The 21,839-nt window shown below is 43.3% G+C and overlaps 1 pseudogene; it reads left to right on the forward strand.

Annotated features, from left to right (window-relative positions):
• Positions 1–21,839, forward strand: part of LOC135200626 (ATP-dependent DNA helicase DDX11-like) — a 52,464-nt pseudogene that overhangs the window by 29,514 nt on the left and 1,111 nt on the right.

Genomic DNA, 21,839 nt, shown 5'->3' on the forward strand with positions numbered 1-21,839 from the left:
CCTATCCCTTTTCACTAGGGTATAGGAGCGTATATCCACCACTTCCTCCAACAAGGGGGGAGGAAGTGGATGCCAGCTTGAGACAACCCATACTTTTATGTTGCCTCTTGCAAACAGGAACAAGTTCTTGCTTGCTGGTACGAAGAGATACTTCTTGCCTCTCTCTTAGTACTCGCCCAGAGGTCTGACCATTGATCCTGCGGTGCACCCCGATCAATCGGACAGAGGCTTGGATCCCTCCCTCGCTCTTACGACCAGGGAGGCATTCCAGGGATGGACGAACACCAGTCTGTTCATCAAAAGACTCAGATTCCTCCCACCAAATAAGTGAGTCTTCCTATTGTTAAAGGACCGATGGTTTTGTATTGACGTATCGGAACAAATGACAATTTGTCGAAAATTGCATTTTTCCTAACTATACAAACCTGAGGTCCTTTACATATAGTCCCTCCTCATGCCACCCCTCACTCTGCGTATTTTGCATGGGCCAAAGCAAAAGTGATTTGTTTACCTCCCAGTCGCGCGGCGCGCGACTGTCGGACAAGCAGTTAACTACCGTTCTCCCCTTGTTCGAAGCTTACGACCGTTCCAGCTGCCGCTAGCTACTTCCTATTGTTAAAAGAGGCCTCAGGTTTGTATAGTTAGGAAAATGCAATTTTCGACAAATTGTCATTTTTCATAGGTCCGGAACGGATTAAATGAATTCAGTTATTTTAAATGGGAGAAATTCATTTGAGATACGAGCCGATGACTTATGAGCTCGGTTCTGGAACGAATTAAACTCGTATCTCGAGGTACCACTGTATTTTTAGGCTGAGGGACTTAACACCCAGAGTTAAAATGACAGTGTATGTTGTGCTGTTTTTCTCCAAAACCAGGACATAGCTGAATAGTGAAAAGGAATCTGTTTTAACTAGCTGTAGGTTTAACATGTTTTGTTTCCTTTTTCAGGTGCACAGAACTTCAAAGAGGAAAGAAAGGGAGAACAAGTAAGGTGGATGGAGATGATGTGGTATGCAAAAAGAAAAAAGTTACCTCAGGTTGTCCATATTATAAACATACGGCCCTTGAGAAATTAGCTGATAATGTAAGCGTTTGAAGTTTTTCAGTCATTGCATGTATAAACAAGTAACAGTGAAATGAAGTTTATTTCTCAATAAACCCATTAGTACTTATAATACAGCTAATTTCTTGTGTCAAATGAATTTCCTGATACATCAGTCTTATGTTGAAGATTTATGGAAGCCAGTACCCTCCACATACACAAATGGAGCCCCTTGGTCCTTAATAGCTAATGTCCAATCTTGTGTCCCCTGCTGACCTGCCTTCACGCATTGGAGAGATTTTCCAGACTGACTGATTTGCTGTTTAGAGGGTACCCTTTTGTTATATTAATTTTTTCATTTAATCATTGCCATGATGTGGTTGTGTCTATCAGGTCATTTAACTTTCTTAGAAAAGTTAATCCCTTGCATTTACCGTAGTTCAGGAACCATTCTCTTAGAAAAGTTAATCCCTTGCATTTACCATAGTTCAGGAACCATTCTCTGCAGTTATTATTTAACAGGTCTTGGGAAGCTTTACTTTCGTTGGATAGCCATCCATTTCTTCTTTCATACAACATCTCTAAAGATCTTCATTGGTTGTAAGGAACCAAAAAACTGTATTTGAGTACCTCTGGTACTTCTTATTCTAAAGATTCTACATTTCACAGATGAATCAAATGATGGATAGGAAACCCACTTTCTGGATGTTGAGATGTCAGGGACTTGGTCCTCACAAGACAGATGTACACTACATAACCTCTAGAACTGAAAGCAGTTTATCTAAGTCTTCAAGGCTTCACTCTTCTCACTGTAAAGGACTTAGTCTATAAGACCTTACTTTTCATATTAGGGACAAGACATTGAGGATAATAACAGGCAACAGGACCATGGTTTCATAACATATGCCAGCTAGTAGTCTCCGTCTTTATGTGGGAGAGTTTCAGAGAAGTACAAATGGAAGGTTTGTTCCAGGATGACATAGGTCCTTCCCTTGGAATGGTTCCCACATCTAGGTGTCTGCAAGGCATTATGGCAACTTGGTGAATTTAGCAGAGCTCTTCCTAACCAAGATTACTTTGTAAATATACAGTTGCATTTCTTCTGTTTTTCTACAGAGGGTTCAAACTTGCAATATGACGCCGTTTTCTCTAGCGTTTTGCTTATCTCAACCCCTTAGTGGATCCCAGAGGCCTTAGTGAACCTTTGTGGTGGTGTCTTAGTAGCATCTTGGATTTATTTGACACATGAAATGGCTATTTTAATTAATGTTTCTGTATGAAATGATTACTTTTGTTTTCAGAAAACTAGATTTTATACTGACTTATGGTAATGTTGCTGTAGATTTAAGATTAACGTAAAATGGAATATTTATGTTTGTTAATATTTTTCATTCCCTTTTGGTACTGTTTTAACTGAATGTTATCTTTATATCTTTTCAAGTCTACTTTTGGAAGTTCAGGATATAGAGCAAATGGTATCCTTGGGTAAGAAAACAAAAAGCTGCCCTTATTATGGTGCAAGATATGCTGTTAAGGATTCCCAGGTAATAATTGATGACAATGTCAAGTTAGAATCTAATGATATTTATTGCTCCCTGTACTAAGATTCAGTTACCATAATAGATGACAGTAGCATTTAAAGGAATTTTAGCTTTTAGTTTTCAAAGTCAGTGCAATAAACAACCTGCATTTTACTTGTTATTCCCTGAAAATATCGCAACATGTAGTTTCTCCAAACAGTAAAACCTCCAACTAATAGCGGGATTACCCATCTTACCTTTCAAAATTTACACTTGAAGTACATTTATTGGATGGGGAGCAAGAAGTTTATATATGTCCTGTTTGACATAACCTGTATTATGGTTTTATGTTGCCATTTATTTATCTTAGCAAAGTCCCTTGTCATAGGAACATTTTGGTTTGTTTAACTGGGAGTTCAGACTCCTTACAGCAAATGGCTTGCTTATTGGAGGAACAGAGCGCAGCACTTAATTTTTCTTTGGTATAACCATCACTCTACAAACTTGTGTGTTTCTTAGTACTTAGCATAAGGAAGATAAGGAGGTAAGATAGTTTAAATTGTGTTTGCTTTTCAGCTTGTGATTCTTCCTTACAACACATTGCTTCACAAAGGTACAAGAGAAGCTTGCCAGATCAAACTAAAAGGGAATATTGTTATCGTAGATGAGGGACATAATCTACTGGAAACCATAGCTAACATCCATTCAGTGTTTGTTAGCAAATTGCAGGTATAATAGAATAACCAGTGTTTTTTAACAAAGATAAGTTGATTAGTATGTTTGGTGCATTTGATTTATTGTCTCAGAAAAAGTATTTATTTTAATCTGGTATATCTTTATTTCATGTTTTTGAGTGAAAAATCCTTATGATTGGAAAAAAATCAATTTTTTTTTCACAGTTCATGGGTGCTCATGCGCAGCTGAGCCAATATATGCAACGCTATGAGAAGAGGTTGTCACCACGCAATTTACTTTATATCAAACAAATACTGTTCTTCATTAATTCACAAATAAAATTGTTAAGTGAAGGTCAGTACCATTTTGTATTATAGTTAAGTATAAGGATGTGACTGTCTCTTTTTTTATATTATTAACTTTGTGATTCTGTTTTGTTATCACATATATCTGTAATTGTAATGTGTTGGATACTTGTAGAATTTATAGAAAATCTTAGAGAAATGACGATGATGATTATGTAAGCTTTAATAGTGCTTATAGTATTGGTAATGTGGTTTTTGAGAGTATACAACCTTATCCATTAACTGTTGTCATCATTATCTATGAAAGAGTGTACTAAAGCAGTAGTTTAAATGCTATAAAACTTTAATTTTGATTGAAATCTCTTATATTTTCAATAGATGTAGTAAGTGTAATGACTGATATCTGAAATTTTCTGAATTGTTTTTAATTTGCACCAGGAAGGAAAGATAACGTTCTTGGTAAAATTGGAACCGGTGTCAATAGCAGCAATGATAGTGGCACTAAGAATCAGTTTTCAAGAATGTACGCAGTTCATAACTTCATGTCTGAAACTCTGATTGACAATTTGAACATATACAAGCTTATTCAGTACATTGAGAAAAGTAAAATTGCTCATAAGGTAAGAAAGATTATCTTGTTATTCGGGGCTAAATGTTTGACTATGATGGTGTTAAATACTATTTTTGATGTATAATATTACATAAACTATTATGTTAATATGTAAAATTTGGCTTTTCTTAGCTAAATGTATTCTCAACTATTTCAACCATGTGTCAGATTACATTATAGTATACTAAGCATTAGTATAAAGGTGGTAAAAATTATCCTGAATTTGGGTACCAAGTGTATTATTAGTCGGTAACTGTTACATCTCAACTCGGCTTGTATAGTGTTCTTCAAATGACCTTACTTTTTTTCTTAATTGTTTTTTTGGAAATATCACATGCCATTCACAATTTATGAACATAGCGGTAATATGTTGATAGGATGAAACTTCACCATAGGATGAGTTAAATTTTGCCACCAAAAAGTTGTTATATCCCTGTTTCTGTTAATTTGTAGACACATTTAATTATGCTCTTTGCTTGACTTGTTTATTAAATTTATGAGATTTTTGGATACGCCATTGTCAAATTACAAGTTATAATGAACAAATTGTTAGTATGAAGGCAGCTAAAATTTTCTTATTGAGGAGAGCTGTCTTTTTAACCAAAATCATTTAAATTTTTATTTAATCTCCTTGTCGATAGACTTGCATCCCAGTCCTACTCCACTGCCCATGCTCCGCAATAGATTGTGGATTTCAGGTAGAAAAGAACCTAATTTTATATCCATTTAACAGCATATTGTTACGACTTATGGAAAGCTGATAAGTATTATCTAACAAGATAACAAGCAGACAACTATTGCTCCAAGACTGAAGCACAAGTGAAAAGTCAGTGACCTCCATTGGGCCACGTCCTTACTAACCATTCATCATTTAGAATTCTAGATTTGGCTGTACCTGCAAAATTTGTATTATTGGAACAAAGATTGTTTTAGATACATGTTTGCAAGTACGCTAGAATAAAAGCAAACAAAAAGTTGTCTCAGTAAAAATAGAAGTAGCATGAGTTCTCATGTTTCTATACTCTCACCAACTGGTAAATTTATTGGTTTTAGCCTCAGTTTTTTGTGTACTGCGCTCTTGCTCAAATGATTTCCTTTACTTTTCAGCTGCATTCCTTTAGCCAAAAGTTTGAAGGCAGTTTAAAGTCAAATGACGTAAAGAAGCCCGGATTAGAAGCCAGTTCTACCTCTGCGTTCTTATCTCGAATGACATGTCAGAATTCAGGAAAGGATAAATCGAAAGGTAACTTTAGTTTAGGGCCAACATTTATAACAGATTTTAGTTTAAGCCAGAACTTTATCACGTAATTAAAGAGCTTGTCATTTCAAGACCCTCTATGGGTTGTTTAGGGAGTTTTGGTTTCCATTATGTTGATTTTTTTATAGTATTTGGTTTGTAACCTGTTATAGTGAATCTGCTTCATGTTGTTTTGTAATGTTGATCAAAATGTGGTAGAACTTCATATATTGATAAATTTTTGTGTCCTCATGAACCAATTATTTTCAGTTTTCAAACTAATAATGCCATCCTCAGGAGAAATGTCTGGACTTCATTACATATACCATAACGAGTTCTGTTTTCTAAATGACAATTGTCCTGAAAAAGGGGTGAGGCATTCATGTGGGGTAGGTTTATTTGATGTTCCCAGATTACTTACGGTACGGTGGAACCTCCGTTTTCGTACATAATCCGTTCCAGAGCCTCCCACAAAATCCAAAATGTACGAAAACCAAAGCAATAATTCACATAAGGAATAATGTAAATACGATTATAATTCATTCCAGACCCCCAAAAACAATAACAAAAAAATATATTTTATAGGGAATGAGCACAGTTTTACATACAGAAAACAATGAGAAATAAATATAAATGACTAATACAGGCAGTCCCCGGGTTTCGACGGGGGTTCCGTTCTTGAGAAGCGTCGTAAGCCAAAAATCGTCGTAAGCTGGAACATCGCCAAAAATCCTAAGAAAACCTTACTTTTAATACTTGGGGTGCATTGAAAACTATGTAAACTGCATTCTTGTTGCATTTTTCATTTTAAAAAATTCAAATATTGGTTATTTTGCATTTTTGGTGTCATATTTCATCTGCCAGATCAGCGTTGTATGTGTCATAACCCTGGTACATGCGTTGTAACCCTGGAAATAATTTCTGATGAATATAATGGAAAAGAGCCTTAACCTTGGAACCTTGTAAGCTGAACACGTCGTAACCTGGGGACTGCCTTACAATGAATAAATGAATATTTAACAGCACTCTTACCGTTATGGAAAATTTGTTAGCCTTTGGAAGATGGAGAGGAGGGGATAGGGAGGAAGAAAGGTTATTGTTTAGAAGGGGTCTCCCTCCAGAAGGACTTCAGGTATCCAGAACCTGTCTTTGGTTTTTAACTGGCACTATGTGAGGTTACTTCCCCACTTTGTTTTTTACTGGCACCAGGACCAGCTTGAGAGTTATTGGATCCCTGTTGCACAACAAAACGTCCAGAGACATTTTTCCCGCCCTTTTTTTAAAATTTGCATAAAGTGAAAATGCAACATGTTGGGGAGACAATTAAAACTTCTTTGTTGGCATGATAATTCTCCATGAAATTTTTTACATCATTCCACTTTGCAAACATGCCCTTAATCCCTGAGGTAGGCACAATATGTATGCCCATTAATTTTATGCATTTTACAAACCAGCCTCTGCTGGCCTTAAATTCACTAACAGCAGTGCATGTTGTAGACATTTTCTCACTTGAGATCGGCATACAACTTCCTCCAACGAATTCTTTCTTAAATTCTATTGTGTTTGTCGCCTTTTTTACAGAATGGCTATCACTTGGAACTTTCTTTGGCTGCATGATGGCTTATTTAGCAGTTGCACTCGAATAAAAAAAACACAAAAAACACAAAAACAATGAAGACAAAAGGAAAATGGGTCACAAAAGAGAATGGGATGCTTTGTTAGTGTGCTCGACACGGAGCCCAGTCACGCATGGGGCCCAGATGGAGCATTTCCAAGTGTACGAAAACCAGGAAACGCACAATAACCAAGACAAAATTTTGTAGAAAAAAGTCTATGAAAACCGAAATGTACGAAAAGAGAGGAGTGCGAAAACCAAAGTTTGACTACTTGGTAATCGGAGAAGAGGGGCTACTCCAATTATGTAATGATATTAGCCATAGGAGACCTATTTGGCTTGCTTTTCCCTTATTTGGAGGAAATACATAAGTACAAGTTTGATAAAGAAAAACAATTTTTAGAAAGTTTATACATTAGAAGGTTTCCAAATACAGTATTTCATTTCTTTTTGTAATGGTGTTCATCCTCAACCTTAATATACATACAGTACATTATAAATACAGATGAAAATTAGAAATAATAATGTGTACTGTGTGTACACTATAAATTGTTTGGCAACAGTTTTGATTACAAATATATACAGGGTGGGGCAAATCAAATGCCCAAGTTTTGATAGGCTATTAGGAAAAGTAAAACAATACTTACAGAATTATTTGTTGTTTTATTTGAATCAGTATACAATGCCGTTTGTGTGATCCACTTTTTTGGAAGATGGCGTCAGGAAGATGGTGGCCATCTGTAGCGATGCCTCGTTTTGAAGGTGATGTCTGAAGTTTTTGGCTGCTCTTCGGCACATCTCAAGGGGTATTGCAGCGATTTCCTCCCGAATTCGCATCTTCAATTCTTACCAAAGTGTGTGGCCGACGTCTGAACACTTTCTCCTTCAGATATCCCCACAGGAAGAAGTTGCAAATGCTCAGATCAGGTGAGCGTGGGGGCCACTCGACATCACCCCTCCGAGAGACGAGGTGTGTGGGAACATCTGTTGCAATTGACCATTGCAACTTGAAGCAGTGTGGGCTGTTCCTCCATCTTGTTGGAACCAGATGTTTCCTCAGTTTGTTTTCTCATTAACTTCCTTCCAATTTCGGTTCAAAAAGTCTTCAATATCGCAAGATAATGTTCAGAGTTGACGGTGACAGATCTTCCATCCTCCTCAAAGAAATAAGGCCCAATTACCCCAAATTTAGAAACTGCACACTAAACAGTAACTTTAGGGGAATGGAGCGGTCTCTAGTGAAGTTCTCTTGGGTTGTTTTCAGCCCAATAGCGACAATTTTGCTTATTCACACTTCCAGAAAGGTGGAAGTGGGCCTCGTCACTGCTGAAAAAAGTTGACGGTTCGGGGTTGCGGTTCAACATTTTCTGGCAGCAATTCCTGCAATTTTCAAAGTCAGTGGCCTTCAATTCTGAACAATCATTATTGTGCATAGATGAATGATAAATTGTAATGCAATATCTGCCTTAAAGATCGGTTAAACATGGCCTGTGGAAGTGAATGCTTCCGGGTAGAGCGTCTTGGTGACTGTTGACAGCTGCTTTAACTAAGGCCACATTTTCTGGCATTCTTACCGTTTTTGTCTTCCACTACCCCTAGGTCTTCTTGTGGAACCAGTTTCTTCCAATGCTTCAACCCAACGCCTGATTGCCTTGCCATCAGGGATGGGACCATGAAGTGGATGTTGAAGTGCAGCGGAAGGCGCGCTGAGTGGTGACGACAGAACGGCCATTTTTGAGATACGTGCGCATTGCAAAGCTGCGATGTTCACCCGACCAAGGCATGGCTGCTACTGAAAACGGCTGGGTTTGGTGGTCACAACGAGACCACACAAATCTTACCATCACACCACAGCTGTTGCGTGCGCCTTTCAAAACTCGGGCATTTAATGTGCCCCACTATTTTAACTAGCAACTAGAACACCTACCGTAAATCCATTTTATTTTGTATTACTTTCTACATTTTTCTTTTTAGTAACAAAAGCATTCATAAAAACATGTTTTTTTTTTTTAATTATATTTTCCAGAAAATATCACTCCTGCAAATGATGTGAAAGAGAGGGAGTCAGAAAATCCAGAGGAAGAAATTGTAATGGGTTCTCCTTTGATGCAAGTCACTGAATTTCTGCGTGCCCTTTTACACTCATCGGCAGATGGTCGGGTAGTTGTGTCAGTTGGATCAACAAATAGAACATCATCAGTGAAGTACTTGTTACTGAATCCAGCTTCCCAGTTCCATGATATCGTGAAAGAGTGCAGGTATTATCATATGTTAAATTGTAAAGGTAACAGAACTGCTTGGCATTGCATGCTTAGTTATTCACAGTGCATTACATAAAATGTCTGCATGTACAATTTGGTAATCAGTTTTAAAAAACAGTAACTAGCTGTATTATATTCAAGACATATTAAAGAAAATTAAAGATGCCATTAGAATCAAAATAATTTCACTAAAAATACAGGTAATAAAGGATTGTAAATTTAGCATTGGATGTGCATGCAGTTATCCACAATGATATAGTACATTCAGGCAGAAGACCAAGCTTGGAATCTCATTCAAACATTGCAGGGTATAGCCCAGGTGCCAGGTAAGACCTCCTGTACACAAAGTACCTTTTATTTCACCTGCTGTAGTTCAAATTTCATTGCTGATCGGAACAAAGATTCATCCTCTGGTGCTATATGTTGTAAATTCTAATTCATGTCTATTTTGCATCTTGTAAATATGGTGGATTTACATATGTTGATTTTGGTTCATTTCTGTGAGTAGTGTGTGATTTTGAGGATTTAAAATCAAATTAGATGTTTTTTGTTTAGATCTGAATGTCTGAATGAGTTATGAGTACATATTCATTCTTCTGGGTTTTTGTTTAGAATTTTGAGGATCTTTTTGTTGCTTGATTTTATCTTATTTTGTATTTTTGCTTTACAAAGTTTATCTTATAAGTATTGCATTTTATTTAATTAGAAATGTCAGTTAGGGAATAGTGTACTTCGAATAATAGTATTTAATATTTACATTGCTTTGTTGTTACTTTCATCTGTATTTTTGTTGAGTGTCAAGCCTCTTATTTACATGAACGTTTACACAATTGGGTTGCGTGCACTTTTCTCTTTTCTTAATGATTTGCTTAAAGTAGCATAACTAGTATCAGTAATATATCTCAGTAACCGTGATCATATGCTTGTTTTTAGGCCATGGAAACATTAAGTCTTACATCATGACCATTTCTTGGCCCAATAAGGACCCCCTTTTTGCCAACACTGTTAATGAGATATCTCCCTAGTCTTATTGCTCTTCCTTTACTGGTAGACTTTTCCATCATCTCAGAGGTATTCCCATCTATCAGTAAGCTTCATCAGGATGAGAGACCTCTTCTGGTCTTTCTTCTCTTAATGTCTGGACTTCATAATTTTTGAATTTTTTTTAAGGACTCAGGTTTCTTTCTTGATTGAATGATTAGATGCCTGCAATAGTTTTACCCTGATCCTTCTTAGTCTTGTACCTTTGAAAACCATTAGTAATTTCATAGATACGAACTCGCTACATTAAAATGATACTTTTCTCTAGGTTGTTGAAACTGGAGTTCACGACTTTGCTTTCTCTCAGATGGACTTTAGTAAAGTAAAAGTTATTGCTATTATGCAATGAAAAATTTGTAGAATACCTATTTTTGTCTTTACAGATCTATAATAGTTGCAGGAGGAACAATGCATCCAATGAGTGAGTTTAGGAACAACTATTCCTTTCAGCCGGTGCGGATCCTGAACGAGTTCGCGAGTTTTCTTGCGGTCATGTGATTCCTGGTGACCAGATTATGCCTGTAGCCCTTTTCAAATGGCCCATACAAACACAGTCTTAGATTTACATACCAAAACAGAGGGAATCCAAAAGTGGTAAGCAGATGAGTTGTTCCGACACGGCATACAAACCTGAGGTCCTTTTACAATAGGAAGGTACTAGCGGCAGCTGGATAGGTCGTAAGCTTTCGAACAAGGGGTTCGGTAGTTAACTGCTTGTCCGACAGGCGCGCGCGCGCGACTGGGAGGTAAACAAAACCACTTTTGCTTTCGGCCTCATAGCGAGTGGACGTGTAGTGTGCTTCGACGCTCTCTGCCCGCTTCCTCGTTCATTTGCTTTCCTGAGTATATGGTTGTGTTTGTGTATGATAGAATCATTGTAAGTACAATCATTTCTCTCTTTCTACTTAATTGTGATATTGGTCAATGATGGAATCTCCTCGCCTCGCTACCCACGGAGACTATGCCCGGGTACGAAGGGAGCCGTAAATGCGGAAAGTTCCGCTCATTCCCGGAGATTGACCCTCATATTTTGTGCGCTCGGTCGTCGGGGGCGCGAATGCACCCGAGCCGAGCCATGTGAACAGTTTTGTAATAATTGGTCGGAGGCGCAGTGGACTTTGTATGAGGGCAGGAAGAAGCGAAGGCCTGCAAAGGAGTCGTCGGAAAGCTCTCCCGCGACTCCTTTGGTTACGGACACTTCGTCTTCTTTCCTGCCACCCGCTCAGCTTCCACGTTGGCGCCTTCCCCTTCGGGGGGGTTTCTAGGTCCTTCTCCTCACCTGACTTGTCGAGTGTGGAGGAGGCGCTAGATACCCTGACGTCGAGTTGTCTCTGGGTCCTCTATCCGTTCGTCTTCGCGCGAGCGGGTAGAGGATCCTCCTAATCACCCGACTTTTGCTTCCTCAGGTGCGGTTGCCGCGAAGGACGACCTCGGACAGGTGTGGGCATCGTTGGGGCTGCAGGGCGTGCCGAGTGTCCAGGGGCTGCTCTACCATCTCGCTGGCTCCGTGGCGGTCACCCATGGCGACGGTTACGACCACCACCACGACCCTTACAACACCTGGCTACGCTTCACCTCCTCACCTGGTGTACACCCCGCACGCGGTCTCTGTAACACCTACTACATCGGTGCAGGGGCCAGTCGCCGTACCTCGGGGAGTGTGATGCCGCCACCTGGGTTTGCCGTGCTGCCGACGACCGGACTTTCGTGTGCCCTGAAGAGCTCGCCCCTGGACCTCCCACCAGTACCAAGGATGGCTGTGCCGCTGGTCCGTCCATCTGGACCGCCTGCACAGCCTGCCGTACCTGCCGTGCCTGCCCAGCCGCCGTTCACGGACGTGACGTTGACCACTGCTGCCGTTCCTGTACCTGCTCCTGCCGTCTCTACTGCCGTTCCTGTGATGCCTGCACCTGCTGACGTTGTTCCTGTTCCTGGCGCCGCTGCTCCCGATGCTGATCTGTTCGGACAGGTGCGTCCGGGCCCTGTTGCTTCGGCAACAGCAGCCCCGGCTCCGCTCGGATGACAGATCTGACGTCGGACCTGAGGAGGTTGACGAGGAAGAAGAAGAAGAGGAGGAAGGTGTCGCCGTCGTCTTCATCGTCTTCTTCGTCGTCGTCGTCGTCTGCCGCCTCTTCCCCTTCTTCTTCTAAGGCTCCCCCGCCGAAGAAGAAGAAGGTCGCCTCCCCCCCCCCTAAGAAGTCTCCTTCGGGAACTTCTAAGGGCCCGTCTCGCTCTGGTGAGACGGGGGGTTCTTCCGCTGGTCACCCTGCTTCTTCGGGGGCAGGACCCGTCTCTTCTTCCGCAAGGAAAGAAGACTACTGGGGACCAGAGGAGTGCCGCTAACACCGGCACTTCCTCACCTGCTGTTAGTGGTTCGGTCCACAGGCAGCAGGGTCCGTCTCGGCCTCTCGTTCGCGAGACGGTACCGAGTGTACGGTCGCCTAACAGCGGCCGTGCAGCCAAGAACCAGACCTCTGAGTCCACTCAGCGTCAGGTTCACGGCACGGAGCGGAAGACTGGTGACAGCCGCTCACGCGACTCTCACCAGACCAGCTCTCGCTCTCGCGGCGAGCAGCTGGCTACCCGGGCGGACGTGACGGTCCCATGACCGGCCACGGGCTGAGGCTGGGAAGAGGTCCCCCCACCCCCGTTCGCCGGCACCAGCCACGGCTGGTACCAGCGAACTGACGCACCGTGAGGATACGCACGGTCTCAGCACCGTGACAGTGGAGCTCGCCGGTCGCCTGACCGTCACTCTCACAGAGAGCGATCGGGTACGGCGACCAGCACCAGCTCCTCTGACACACAGACCGGGGCCGCTGTTTTCTCGGTCCAGCCGTTCTCCACAGCGAGAACGCTCGACTAGGTCTGCAGCTCGATCGCCACCGCGGGTTGGCGATCGCCTGCAGTCCCCCCTTCCAAGCCCCCACTGGTTCTGCCCCAGCGAGCGAGGAGAGCGTCAGGTCTGCCTCTCCCATACTTCAACCTCCTCGGTTCACATCCGGGAGGGCGAGGTATTTCAGGAGTGATCGTGAGGGGTGCGCCCCTCAGGATCCCACCACGTCGTCGTACGTACCAGGGCACGGTTCTTGGACCAGCCAGGTCATACGCACAAGTGGTTGGAGGAGACCGAGGGGGTCTGTCGCTGTTCCTCCCCTTGAGGGAGGAGGGTCTCGGGAGATGCTCCTGTTTGAGGGACTGGATGGTCCGACTCCGCAGGACGCAGTCACTCCTGAGATCCAGAGGAACTTTCCCGAGGTTATTGCTGATTCGTCAGCACAACGACCCTCGCGGAAGGATCGCCGCTCCCACCTTCCGAGCCCACCCACGTCCCGGCTCGAGAGTCGTTCTGGGGCCCGAAGAGGGAACCCAGACCGACGGTGGGTTTGCCGCGTTCTGAGCTTGCGGACTCAGTGCTGGACCAGGTTGAATCGCTTGTCTCCGGACAAGACGGTTCGCTCAAGTCTGGCAGGTCGAGCAAGCTGCTTCCACCTCCTCTGCTGCGACAGCGGCGTTTTTACGTGCCATCTGAAGACCCGATGCCGCCCAAACAGTGAACCCGGAGTTAGCCAGGCTGACTCCGGGTGTGTCTCTGCAGCAGCTCCTGTTCGAGAACCTATGGTTCTCGCAGCAAGAGGCACTCGGCCTGGAATCTACCGCCATGGCAGCTTTCCAGGCCGTCTCCTGGCTAGATCTGTGGTCCCTCACAGTATCTAAGGTCGCAGCCAACTCCGGGGGGTTTCTCCCGAAGATGACTCGGCCTTTAGGAGACTTTGCCAGTCTGGAGGAAGAGCCATCTCCTTCCTTGCCCACAGACGGTGACCTGTGGGCCAACCCTGGTTCTCCGACGAAGGGACGCTGTCCTTACTCGGGTTTCCAGGGCGGCCGGGCGTGAAGCGGCGTTGGGACTTCGCAACGGACCTTTACGGAGTTCCACGTCTCTCTTCCCAGGAGAGATGGTGGACGCTGCGGTGGACAGACGGCGCACTGACGACAGTGACCGTCTGGTTCACCAGGCAGTCTCGAAGGCTTCTGGGCAGCCTCGGACTGCGGCCAAGTCTAAGAGCTCGGCTAGCGCTTCCTCGGTGGCTAAGACGGTAGCTGCGTCGAAGCCCCGGGGAAAGACTCTGTCTTCTTCGACTTCTACCAAGGGGACCCGCCGTAACCAGCCCTCCTCCCAGCCCTCCCCCCTCCTCCCGTGGAGGCTCTGGGAAGAAGTCGAAGAAAGGGGGGAAACGCTAGGGACGGCGTTCCCCCTCACCTGCTGCCAGGAAGTGGGGGGGTGCCTGGCCAGCCATTGGGCAAACTTGGCCGCGCTACGGCGCCGAGACCTGGATTGTAGATGTCCTTCGGGAGGGATATCTATTACCCTTCGAATCTCGGCCACCCCTCACCTCCAACCCGGTCCAACAGCAGTCGTACGTTCCAGGGTCATCGAAGGACGTAGCATTGAGACAGGAGATCAAGACCATGCTGAGCAAGAGAGCTGTAGAAATCGTCACGGATCAGTCACCGGGCTTTTACAGTCGACTCTTCCTGGTGGAAAAGTCTACGGGAGGCTGGCGCCCGGTGATAGATCTCTCTCCCCTGAACCGTTTGTTCGCCAGACCCGTTCACGATGGAGACGGCACGCTCAGTGCTCGACTCTATCAGGGAGAACGATTTCATGCTTTCAGTGGACTTGAAGGATGCGTATTTCCAAATACCCATTCATCAGTCCTCCAGAAAGTACCTCCGCTTCATCCTCGACGGGACGGTGTACCAGTTCAGGGCACTTTGCTTCGGTCTCTCAACCGCCCCACACAGGTGTTCACGCGAGTGTTCACGTCTGGTGTCTGCTTGGGCCCATTCGCACGGGATACGTTCTGATGAGGTATCTCGACGATTGGTTAGTCCTGGCGAGCTCCCGCTCGCAGTTGCTACAGGACAGGGATCGACTGCTCGAGTTCTGTCGCGATCTGGGGATCGTTGTGAACTTCGAAAAGTCCGATCTCAAGCCCAAGCAGAGGATGAAGTACCTGGGTATGCTGATCGACACGGTAGCAGGGCTAGTCTTCCCCGCAGACTCGCGGATTCAGCAGATTCAGGGAGGCAGCCAACCAGTTCCTGTCTCGGCAGGAACAGGTAGCTCAGCGATGGCAAAGTCGTGATCGGACACCTGTCGTCACTCGAGAAGTAGTCCCTCACGGGCGTCTTCACCTGCGGTCTCTCTTAGTGGAGACTAAAGGAGAGTTGGTCACAGGCGACGGATCCCCCAAGCTTTCCAGTGTCACTGACACCGGAGGTGAGGCAGGACCTAGCCTGGTGGCTGGACGACAGGAACCTCTTAAGAGGAGTGCCCTCTCAGCCCTCCGCCCCCCACATGCAGCTGTTCTCAGACGCATCGACCGAGGGATGGGGCGCACACCTGGAGGAGTTGCTGACTTCAGGAGTGTGGGACGAGAACGACAAGCACCTTCACATCAATGTACTGGAACTCAAGGCAGCGTTCCTCGCTCTCCAAGAGTTCCAGGACCGCTTGATGGGACACTCAGTGGTGTTGATGTGCGACAACACCACGGTGGTGGCCTACGTCAACAAACAGGGGGGCTAGTGTCTCTCCCGTTGTACCAGTTGACTCGGCAGGTGCACGAGTGGGCCGAGGCACACTCAATAGAGCTGTCGGCACGCTTACATTCCAGGGAAGAGGAATGTAGTAGCAGACACGCTCAGCCGTCGGGATCAGGTGATAGGGACCGAATGGTCTCTACACCAGGACGTGGCGGAAAGGCTCTTCGACCTGTGGGGGCGACCAGTCGTGGATCTGTTCGCCACCCGGCACAACAGGAAGCTCCAGGTGTTCTTCTCGGCCGTGCGGACCCATGGGCAGCTGCAGAGGACGCTCTTCAACACCCGTGGGACAACCTCTTCGTCTATGCCTTTCCCCCGTTCAGCCTGATTCGCAAGGTGATCAGTCGAGCACTGGTCACCCCGAATCTCAGGATGATCCTGGTGGCTCCCAAATGGCCACAGGCCATTTGGTATCCGGATCTGCTTGCTCTTCTCGCAGGGGAACCGAGAGAGATTCCCCCTTGGCACAACTTCTCGCCCAGCCACACGTCGAGCGTCCACCACCGAGCAGTCCAGTCCCTACGTCTTCACGGCTGGCTGTTTATCCACCATCTCTTGCGACGAGAGGCTTTTCTCGTAGCGCAGCACAGAGATGGCTGGAAACGTCCGTCAGTCCTCTGCAGCTGTGTACCAGGGGAAGTGGGCCGTCTTCTGTGGTTGGTGTCGTAGACGGGGTCTATCTCCTCTCAGAGCCACTCTTCAGCAGGTAGCGGATTTCCTCGTTTTTCTTCGCCGAGAGAAGCTCCTCTCAGTCCCCACAGTCAAAGGATACAGAGCCGCCTTGGCGCTCGTCCTGAAACTGAGGGGATTGGACATCTCGAACTCGTTCGAGATCTCCTTGCTCATGAGGAGCATTCGAAAGGTCTTGCCCACCCAGGGAACTCAGGCCCCCTGCGTGGGATGTGACTCTCGTCCTTAGGAGTTTGACTCGAAGACCCTTCGAGCCACTCCGAGAGTCGTCAGACAGGGATCTGACCCTCAAGACCCTCTTCTTGCTGGCCCTGGCTTCGGCGAAGAGAGTAGGGGAACTTCATGGTCTTTCCTATGATGTACGACATTCCAGGGGATGGGGATCTGTGACGCTCGATTTCGTCCTGAACTTCGTTGCGAAGACTCAGAAACCGTCGATCCCTGACGACAGGTTCGAGTCATTCACGATTCCCTCCTAATGGACTTCACCGATAATGATGCGGATGAGATGCTGCTTTGTCCTGTGAGGGCGCTACGGCGCTATCTGAAGAAAACTCGACACCTCAGGCCTGAGTGTCGACGCCTCTTCGTTAGCACCGGGGGTGGGGTAACCAAGAAAGAAGTATCCAAGAAAACACTTTCATTCTGGCTGCGTGAGGTCATCAGGAGGGCGTATGAGGCTGATGGTAGTGACGACATCCGTACGTCCCGTCCGAGAGCTCACGAAGTCAGAAGTATTGGCCCCTCGTTGGCGTTTCGTAAGAACTTCTCCGTGGCGCAGGTCCTGAAGGCAGGGGTCTGGTCTAACCAGACTACCTTTACGTCCTTCTACCTTCGGGATATTGCCCACAGGTCCTTGGATACTTTTCCTTGGGACCCGTGGTGGCTGCTCAACAAGTTGTGTAGCAAACCCAGACCCTCGCAGGCTGAAACAGCATCGAGTCCTGGTGTGACTGTGTGGATGGATGTGTGAATGAGTGAGTGACTGGCTCCCTCTTCCCGTCTTTTCCTCCTCCTCTACCTGTGGGCAGAGGGCCACGGTCGTCACTACGCTGGATGAGGACGAGATGCAGGTGAGCTATATGACAGAGCCCATCCTATCCCTTTCACTAGGGATAGGAGCAGAATATCCACCACTTCCTCCTACAAGGGGGGGGAAGTGGATGCCTACAAGAGTCAAACCCATGACTTTATATTTGCTCCTGTACAGGAACAAGTTCTTTACATTTGCTGGTACGAAGAGATACGCTTGCCTCTCTCTTAGTACTCGGTCCAGAGTGTGACCATTGATCCTGCGGTGCACACCCCGATCAATCGGACAGAGGCTTGGATCCCTCCCTCGCTCTTACGACCAGGGAGGCTTCCAAGGTTGGGCGAACACCAGTCTGTTCACAAAAGACTCAGATTCCACCACCAAGAAGTGAGTCTTCCTATTGTAAAAGGACCGAAGGTTTGTATGCCGTGTCGGAACAAATGACAATTTGTCCAAAATTGCATTTTTCCTAACTATACAAACCTGAGGTCCTTTTACACATAGCCCCACCTCATGCCACCCCTCACTCTGCAGTTTTTGCTTGGGCCAAAAGCAAAAGTGATTTGTTTACCTCCAGTCGCGCGCGCGCGCCTGTCGGACAAGCAGTTAACTACTGAACCCCTTGTTCGAAAGCTTACGACCTATCCAGCTGCCGCTAGTACCTTCCTTCCCTATTGTAAAGGACCTCAGGTTTGTATAGTTAGGAAAAAATGCAATTTTGGACAAATTGTCATTTTTGTGTGTTTTTGGTCTTGATTCCATATTAAGGATTTGTAAAGTTTTTTAGAAATATGGCATACTTTCTGAAAGCTATTGTGCACTAATTTCTTTTGTTTTTGCTATCTGTTATCAGTTAAAAAAGATAACAGTATTGCAACAGAAATTATGGAAAATTGTAAAGCCAGTGACTTGACCAGCAAACAGAAAAAAGAGATGGAGAAAGTACAGGGTTTAACAATCTACATGTTAATTAAAATATTTTGATTTTACTGACTAAAATGATAATGTTTAAGTAGCCATCCTAGATATGAGAAACTATTTCATAAAAGACTGGAAGAAGCATGCACAAATCTGTTGGAGGAACACCACTTAAGAAAAGGAAATAAACAGATGTAGCAAAGTAGACTGCAACAGAAGATTAAAAAGTCAAATATTTTCTTTAATGCATAAATTGAAGGCAAGTAATGATTATTTCTGGATAGCCATTAGCATAAGCTGTTTGTTTCTGCAAGAATTTGATTTCTTATTTATTGACATAATTTGTGTTTTTCCTCATAGCTTGATGAACTTGGACGTGTGTTGGTGAATTTATGCACAATCGTACCTGGAGGGATTGTCTGCTTCCTTCCGTCGTATGATTATGAGCAAAAGGTTTTCGATTATTTTTTAAAAGGACAGGCGTCATTGACCGGCTATCAGGAAAGAAAAAGGTAATGAATTTATATTAAGACATTTTCTTTTCTAATAAATGTAGATCAAGCTTATTTTTTAAAGGAAGTTCACAGTTAGAAGCAACATTTCCTTTTCATGCAAGGAGTTTTATAATAATATAACATCGGCTGCAGATACTTTGACATTCACTACAGAGTTGATCTACCTAGAATGAGCTAGCAAAGGCTGTTGTACCACTGCTAATCTCCCAGTTTTTACAAATACCTTGTGTTAAGTTATTTTTGTTATTCACAGTTGAAAATGAGTATCATACTTCCAATAATCAAGCAAATATTGCAGGTTTTTCGAGAGCCAAAAAAAGTCCAATCAACTAGATGGTGTATTAAATAATTATGCAACAATCATAAGGCAAACATCTTCAAGCGCTACTGGTCTCACTGGAGCCATTCTTTTCAGTGTTGTTGGTAAGTTTGAGTTGTTATTATTTAATGCTTTCATGCTTATATATTCCTCAATAGTGAAATTAAGGTGAATATGCTTGAGCTTTCTTAAATCTGCACAAAATGTAGTTTTGTAGCAGCCAGTCTTTTAAGAATCATACATATGATCTTCCTTGCTTGCCTCCAGGTACTACTTTAATATACCATGAAAGAACTAAATGCTTTATAAATTACAAAATTACATAATCACTTGTAAAGTGTTAATGTCCAGTTCATTGGGACAACTACACACCAATTGCTGGCTAAAACTTAGCAGATTTTTGGTTAATAGATAGGTTAAACCTTTCCGTCAGGAAGGAACTGTTTTCTCACATGCCAGAATCTCTCATTTCCTGGCTTGACTGATTTTAAGTACATTGATTTATGTCTTTTAAAAGATTGGTGTACAGAGTGCTCTGCTGTGAATTCCGCTTCCTTTCATACTTGCTCTGATGTCAGGTTTTGAATGTACTAGACTAATCTTCATTTGTTTTAAACATTTATATTTCACCTCGTTAATGTCAATAATTTTTGATGCAACACAGGTGGGAAGATGAGTGAGGCATCAATTTCAGTGATGCTCTTGGTCGTGTGTAGTTATGGTTGGACTCCCCTATCCTAACACTCAGTCACCAGAACTTAAAGAGAAAAATAGACTTCTTAAATAAGAATGTGGTGAGTTTAATAATTTACTTTGAAGTAATTACAATTATACCATCCTCAGCTATTTGGAAATGGCCTGCTTATGCCAATGTCTATTGTACTATATGGAAACAAAATGTCATAATTTTAACACCAAGTCTTACTGTAGAGTACTGTAATTGACAGTATCCTGTTATCAGGTAAATATGATTTAGTTTTATAGCAATTAGAATTGCTTTGGTGGAAAATATTTCAGGAACAGTCTCACCCATACAACAGAATAAAAGTAATTTATTGCATATTAATCAGTCAGTGGTGTCTTTAGTTTTAACAGAGTAAGTGTTTGTACTTTTTGACTTCTAAAAATGTTGATGCATTCAGTAATAATGGCAGAGAAGCTCATGTTTCTGAATAAAAGAATTAAGCCCCTGAATATCTTTTCAGTCCCCACTGGGACCTGATGGGAAATCCCTGGATCTGTGTTTTATGAGAATTTGTGCTTCACGCTGTTAATCAGTCAATAGGAAGAGCCATCCGTCACAGGTAAGGATCTTTCCTAAGTTATGTAATGTAAATTATGTTGTGCTTGCTCACTTCCTGAAGAAAAGCTGAAATTTACTTTAAAGCTTTGTTCACTTCAACTATTTTAACATACAGTACTTACCTATCAGTTTTATTTCAACTATTGGTTGTGCATAATTTTAAAATGTAGTTCTTATCCATATATCATATCTTTGCTATCCCCATAGGGGCGTACTAGTGTTTAATTCCTGAACTAGATTAGCATAAGGCAGGTTATTCTTTAATTAATGAATGAAAATTTCAGTGTTTATTGACGTCTGATGGAATATGCATGTCTATATTTTTATGTATGGTTAGAGTTATTATTCTAGGGTCATTGCAGCATCTAGCCCAGAGCTGCTTTTTTTTTTTTTTTAAATATACTTTCCTTACCCATTAGTTTCACACTTATCTAACTTCCATAACTTATTATTTCCCCAGTATGTACATATTTTAAAGATCAAACATTCTTGTAAGAAATCAAAAGAATGTGATCTCTGGTCACATTTGTTTTTCTTTTTTATTTTCCAATTTATGGTCATTCCATTCTTTGAAAGCTTAAGCAAGTTGATGGCCTTTTTAGATTTTTCTATGTAGATGGTGTGCTTATTTTAAATATTTTTAACAGTATTTTAACCATTTTTCTATTCTGAATTACTGGTAGTCTGGTTCTTGGGCTTAAGAGAAGAAGAATTTTAACATTTCTTTAATGGATATGCTTACCAATATTTATTTCAGGAATGATTATGCAAGCATCATTCTTCTTGATCATCGGTATAACAGACCATCTTCAGTTCAGGCATTACCGAAGTGGATTTCAATACATCTGCATCAGTGTGAAAAATTTGGCCAAGCTTTTGGTTTAATAAGGAAGGTAAGGGATGATGTAGGTTGGCAATATTTGTATACTATATTGTGAATTGGTCATTATAGTTTTTAGAAAATAATAGTTACAAGAATATTATTAATGTCAACCATTTTGAAATTTAGTACTAGTCTTTTTGGCAATCAGTGTGTTCTACCAAGGTAAAACCAAGTTCCAGGGAAACACCACCATTTTACCCATTTTTTTTTTTCCATTTTACAATATCACAATTATCTTTTGGAAAGCAGAATCCACCTC

Source organism: Macrobrachium nipponense, chromosome 27, assembly GCF_015104395.2.
Source record: "Macrobrachium nipponense isolate FS-2020 chromosome 27, ASM1510439v2, whole genome shotgun sequence".
Lineage (NCBI taxonomy): Eukaryota > Metazoa > Arthropoda > Malacostraca > Decapoda > Palaemonidae > Macrobrachium > Macrobrachium nipponense.